The sequence below is a fragment of the Cricetulus griseus genome, chromosome 2 (assembly GCF_003668045.3).
Source record: "Cricetulus griseus strain 17A/GY chromosome 2, alternate assembly CriGri-PICRH-1.0, whole genome shotgun sequence".
In the NCBI taxonomy this organism is placed as follows: domain Eukaryota; kingdom Metazoa; phylum Chordata; class Mammalia; order Rodentia; family Cricetidae; genus Cricetulus; species Cricetulus griseus.
In genome coordinates, this window is record NC_048595.1 from 14,173,691 (window position 1) to 14,180,398 (window position 6,708).

Here is a 6,708-nt window from a genome sequence, read left to right on the forward strand (position 1 = left end):
GATTTGCCTAGAGTTTCAGTGATTGACAGATGGACCCTCTGGAACCAATTCACTAATGTCCCAAATGAAGATGTGACTTTAGAAGCTGATGGGTCTGGTGGTCTAATCCCAGCATCAGGAGATAGAGGAAAATCAGGAGTTCAAGGTCATTTTCTGCTACATAAAACTAACCAACCAAACCAATAAGAGTTTAGTGTCAGCCGGGCGTTGGTGGCACATGCCTTTAATCCCAGCACTCGGGAGGCAGAGGCAGGTGGATCTCTGTGAGTTCGAGACCAGCCTGGTCTACAAGAGCTAGTTCCAGGACAGGCTCCAAAGCCACAGAGAAACCCTGTCTCAAAAAAACAAATAAATAAAAAATAAATAAAAAACAACAACAAAACAAAACAAAACAAAACAAAACAAAAAAGAGTTTAGTGTCAGTTCAGGTCTTCTCTGGTTGTGAAACAGGAGAAACTAAGAAGCAGCCACCCTGGCTGGGCAGTGGTGGTGCAGGCCTTTAATCCCAGTACTTTGGAGGGAGAGGCAGGCAGATCTTTAAATTCAATACTAGCCAGGCCTACACGGCCAAGTTCTAGGCAGCCCTGGCTGTTACACAAGAGAAATCCTGTCTCAAAAAACAAGAAACATAACACGACAAACAAAAAAATTATTGTGTCAGGATTTTGCTGGGCATGGTGGCACACACCTTTAGTCCCAGCACTCAGGAGGCAGAGGCAGGTGGATCTCTGTGAGTTCAAGGCCAGCCTGGTCTCCAGAGCGAGTGCCAGGATAGGCTCCAAAAGCTACACAGAGAAACCCTGTCTCGAAAAACCAAAAAAAAAAAAAAAAAAGACATTTTTATAATAAATTTTATTTAAACTAAAAACAATCTTATTTTACATTTCAATCCCAGTTCCCTTTCCCTCCCATCCTCCTATGTCCCCCACCAGCACCCTATCCCATCCCCCACCCACTCCCCAGGGAGGGTGAGGCTTTCCAAGAGGGATCATCAAAAATCTGTCAAGTCATTTGGCCCTCCCCCGTGTATCTAGGCTAACAAGTCCGTTCACACACTAGGGATACATCCTGGTTCCACTGCCAGAGGCCCCATAGACTGCCCAGTCCTCCTAGCTGACACCCATAGTCAGGGGGCCTGGTTTGGTCCTATGTTGGTTCTCCAGCTGTCATGCTGAGGTCCATGAGTTCAAGGGCAGTCATGTGACATGGTGGCACATGCCTTTAATCCCAGCACTCAGGAGGCAGAAGCAGGCAGATCTCTGCGAATTTAAGGACAGTCTGGTCTACATAGTAAGTTTGAGGCTGCTGGGGCTAGAAGAGGGGAAAGGAAATGATTCCTGATAATTTTAATTAATTAATTAGCTATTAACTAGGGGCTGGAGAGATGGCTCAGTGGTTAATAGCATTGACTACTCTTCCAGGGGATAAGGGTTCAATTCCCAGCACCCATAGGTCAGCTAACAACTGTCTGTAATGCCAAAATCTGACTTCCTTACACAAACATACATGCAGGCAAAACACTAATGCAAATAAATAAATAAATAAATAAACTCTTTTAATAAAAAAGAACCATTAACTAAATGCTTACCATTCATAACCACTAGGCAAAGCATCAGGAATATAACAACACAGCAGAGCGCCCAGGGTTGGTGGTCCACACCTGTAACTCCAGCACTTGGAAGGTAGAGTTAAGAGCATCATGAGTCTCTTCTATTTACCAAGTTCAAGGCCATACTGGGCTATACAAGACCCTGACCCTCCAAAAAAAAAAAAAAAAAAAAAAAAAAAGACAAAGGAATTTCAGTAAAAACAAGAAGAAAAAGAACAAAAAGAATGAACCAGAGGAAGGCCCTGCCTTTGCCCGCCTACCTCCTGTCTTGCTACAGGAGGTCTGAGAATAAAGACTTGGCCTTGGGACATACAGCTTTTTACTGGGCATCATCAGGCTCACAAGACAAGTACATTTAGCCGTCGAGCCATCTCCCTGGCCCTTAATCTATGCTCAGGTTTTTCAGCACTTTGTGTGTGTGTGTGTGTTTGCTGTATCCTCTCCTCCCCCCCCCCATACACAAAGGGCATCAAATTAAACAGTGCGTAGTAGCTATAGGACTCTGGGCACATTCCGGAGGGAGCACAATGATGCAACACCCCTCTTGGGGAAGGAAGATGTGGAACAGAAGGCATGAAGTCCCCTTTAACAAGGAATTCACTTTTGACTGACAGGAAAGCATGAAAGGAGTCAATGGTGTCTTTATTTATGCAGGTGCGATGCAATAAAGCAGTCCAATCGCCCTTGTTAATGACCCCGACCTTAGAACCCAGTAAATCAGACAAAGGGACTGTTTCTAGCTGATGAACCAGTGAGATGAAAATCAACCCTACTTAGGTCATAGCTCTGGTTTCTAAATTTTTCTTCAGTTCAGATGCTGGTTGTCCTGAGGCGAAATGGCTTTATTACAGATGTTTCTTTTACCTGTTTGAGATGCAAAGTACTACGTTCTTTGTGAAACCAGTGCCTGGTTATTAGAGACCTGCTCCAGAGTGCAGTCAGCTTACTCAGGGATCCAGTTAGGAGCCAATCGCTGCAAGGTAGCTTGTGCTTACTAAAAGTTGGGAGCCTAGCATGGTGGCACACATCTGTAAAACCCGAATTTGGGAGGTGGGGACAGGAGGACCAGAAATTCCTGGCTAGCTTTGGCTACTTTGTGAATTCTAGCTTAGCCAGGGCCACAGGAGACTCATCTAAAAAACAGCTGTGTGTGTATAGAGGGTGTGGGGGGAGCTGGTTCAGTCAGAGTGCTTACCCAGGTTTAGTTCCTTGCATCCACATGCCAGCTTACAACCATCTGTAACTCCAATTCCAAGGAACAGACACATTCTCCTGGCATCATCTCTGCACATTTACACACACACAATAAAAAACAAAACAAAACATTTTTTGGTTATGTGTGGTGGTTTGAAAGAAAATGGTCCCCATAGGGAGTGACACTATTAGGAGGTGTGGCTTTGTTGGAGTAGGTGTGGCCTTGCTGGAGGAAGTGTGTCACTGTGGGGGTGGCCTTTGAGGTCTCCTATGTTCAAGCTATGCTCAGTGTGGCACACAGTTGCTTCCGCTGCCTGTTGATCAAGATGTAGAACTCTCTACTTTTCCAGCACTATGTCTGCCTGCATGCCACCATGCAACCTGCCATGACAATAATGGATTAAACCTCTAAACTGTAAGGTAGTCCCAGTTAAATGTTTTCCTTTATGAGAATTCCAGTCATGGTGTCTCTTCACAGCAATAGAAACCCTAAGACAATATGTCACCGTCATCCCCTGAAAAGTTCCTTATTTTGTGACACAAGATCTCCCTCTTATTTTGTATCTTCCCTACCCAAGCTTGAGGTCCCAATCATTTTTCCAAGGATCTAAGGTACTTGTTTGTTATTTATTTATTTGGCTTTTCCGAGACAGGGTTTCTTTGTATTGCTTTGGAGCCTGTCCTGGCACTCACTCTGTAGACCAGGCTGGCCTCGAACTCACAGAGATCCACCTGCCCCTGCTTCCCGAGAGCTGGGATTAAAGGCATGCATGACCACATACAACAGTAAGTTAACTGACAGTCACACAGAAGGAAACTTGAGCCGAAGAGACCTCAGAGCCTGCCCACACAGTGACACACTTCCTCCAACAAGGCCACACTGCCTGATTGTGCCACTCCTTTTGGGGGCCATTTTCTTCATATCACCATACAGGGTTTCTTGACAACGCAGGTTGTCAAGCTTGGTGGCAAGCGCCTTGAACTGCTGAGCTGTCTCACTAGCCTTAATGTGTGTGTAGGGAAGCCCATACCTGGGTGTGCGTGTAGAGATCAGGGGACAACTTTCAGGAGTCAATTCTTGAATGGAATGAGGACATGACAGCTCCAAGGTATGGCTGAGGGTAAGGTTTTTATTGTAGATTTGAGGGAAAGTACAGCCGGAGACATCTGGAAGAGTCCAGAGAAGAGAGAGAAAATAGTGCACTAAACCTGGCCAGTAGACTGAACCAAACCATGAGAGGAGGGGGGGGTAAGAGAGAGACCAGAGAATAGAGAGAGAACCAAGAGAGTAATGAGAGAGCGTCCAGAGATGGCAGGAATAAGGAATATATAGGAATAAGAAGCTGGGGAAGGGAGGAGTGAAACTGTGGGCAGTTTGAAGGGCTGAGAGGAGCCACAGGTACTGTGTGAACCTGGAGACAGCATATGCTTCGATTGCTATGCTAATAGGCACCACAGTCAGCCTTTTGTACTGAGTTTCTTTTGGACCTGACAATTCTCTCCTTCCATTGTGGGTCTTGTGACAACCTCAGTTTGCCAGGGTTGCATAGCAAGCTAGTCTACTTGCTTATATGGCAGATCTTTTTTAAAATTTTTGTTAAATTTATAGTGTGCAGGTGTGGTGTGTGTGTGTGTGTGTGTGTGTGTGTGTGTGTGTGTGTGTGTATGTATGTATGTATGTTGGTCAGAGGACAATTTTTCTGGAGTCAGTGCTTTTGTTCAACCACCTGGGTCCCAGCGTTCATGTGGTCAGGCCAGGTAGCAGGGGCATTGACCTACTGAACCATCTTGCTGATTCTTGTTTTTGTTTTCTGAGACAGGGTCTTTCTATGTAGCCCTCGCTGACCTGGGGCTCACTATGTAGACCAGGCTGACCTTGAATTCCCAGAGATCTGCCTGCCTCTGCCTCCAGAGTGCTGGGATTAAAGGTGTGCACACCTTCTCCTCCCCTTTTAACACTAATTCTCAAACTGGATGGTGGTGGCACATGCCTTCAGTCCCAGCACTCTGAAGGCAGGTGGATCTGAGCATTCAAGGCCAACCTAGTCTGACAGCTAGTTCTAGGCCAGTCAGGGATACACTGTGAAACCCTGTCTCTAAAACGAAACAAAACAAAACCAGACCCAAAATGCTTCTCCACCTGTACTGATTTTACTTCAGGTTTTCCTTTTTCTCCATTCAACCAACATATGCATCAGGCAAACACCATATCCCAGGTTCTGCTCTTGGGCTGTGAAGGAACAGTAGACAGAGAAGAAAGGGTTCAAGCTAGAAATGGATAGGTTGGGATCTGAGACAAGACAGCCTGGCTCCAGAATCTTGGCTAGGTCATCTGCCTCTGAACGCTTTTGTTCATTGCTGTCCACCTTCTACAGGAGCTTACGTCACTCTGGAATCTGTAGATCTCCACAGTGGTGAGCCTTGTCAGCATTGCCTAACATCTCGAACTCAGTTTCCAAATCTGGAACAAAGCTACTGGTCTCAATCTGAACTGAGGATGCTTTCAATTGTGTGAGGTGCCTTGTGACAGATGGAGTTCAGTGAAACTCATTTTCCTTCTTTTTTCTTTTTTCTTTTTTTTTTGGTTTTCGAGACAGGGTTTCTCTGTGGCTTTGGAGGCTGACCTGGAACTAGCTCTTGTAGACCAGGCTGGTCTCAAACTCACAGAGATCCACCTGCCTCTGCCTTCTGAGTGCTGGGATTAAAGGCGTGCGCCACCACTGCCTGACTTTTTTCTTTCTCTTTTTAATGAATGAAACCATTTAGATTCATTTTCACATCCATACAAACATATTTCGTAGACGATTCTACCATCCAAGACATGATGCTGTAAGAACAAAGTGTGGGGATAAACAGGCATCTCAGGTCTTTAAGGCCCTTCAAGTTCTACTGGCAAACAAGGGACACCATGGGGAGAAAATTACCTATGTTAGCGTAGGCTTCATTGCTAAATATATCTATTTATTACATAGGGACCAGAACCATTGGCAGGGCCTAATGAGAGGAATAACATGACCGAACTTCCTAAAGCCGCAACCCTTTAATACAGTTCATGGTTAGGTCTCAAACCTGGAACAAATATTTGAGGTGCCTATTTAACATACCAAAGTGGGCCTGCCTGCCAGGTTCTCCACCTTTTGGTCTACCCTTTACCCTCCTGGTCTCTTGGTCAGCGACTCCTCTCTTGCTCTCTTTCCTTCTCTCTTCTCACATAGCCCAGCTCAGCCTGGACTCTCCCAGATGTCCCTGACTCTGCTTATGTGCGCCCCTTTATCTACCATAAACCTCCTCCGTGCTCCCTTCCGCAGCACATATATTAAAATTGCATCGATACAGAGAAGATTAGCATGGCCCCTGCACAAGGATGACAGGCAAATTCGTGACGTGTTCCATACCCTCCGCCATTGTGACGGGCTTGTGCCGAAGCCCTGTGACCCACCCCCTTTGTCTTGTAGTTGCATCAAGTAGAGTAGCAGGGCCTCTATTGGGCCAGTTTCTTAGCATTCTTCCAGAATCTGCAGGTGGCAGTGTGTGAAGCCTTTAAAGGCAGTAGGAGAGTGACATGAGGGGACAGTTCCAAGAGTGTACATGCTGACGCCTGAGAACAGACCCAGGTACTTGTGGCTGAGCTTCCTCTGCCTTCCCTAAGCCTGCCCTTTGCCAGGGAGCTGCAGAGGTACACTGCACCAGCAGTCAGAATTCTTGTCTGACCACCTTCTGTGTTTTGTTAAGTGATTAGCACACTGACAGTTATTTTCAACAAATAAAACCGTTATTGTTATGTTTTTGAAGAAAAAGTGAACCTTTCAATTATGTTAAGAGAAAAAAAAATAAACCTCCTCCTCCACCCTAACTAGGAGCAGTCAGGTCCGTCCGTCCGTCCTTCCTTCCTTTCTTTTTCTGTA

The 6,708-nt window shown here is 45.8% G+C and overlaps 1 non-coding gene across 1 annotated transcript; it reads left to right on the plus strand.

Annotated features, from left to right (window-relative positions):
• The first annotated feature begins 6,095 nt into the window (after nucleotides 1–6,095).
• Nucleotides 6,096–6,202, plus strand: LOC113833901. The gene has a single exon (XR_003482091.1). It is a non-coding gene; the product is annotated as a U6 spliceosomal RNA (small nuclear RNA).
• Nucleotides 6,203–6,708: the final 506 nt, after the last annotated feature.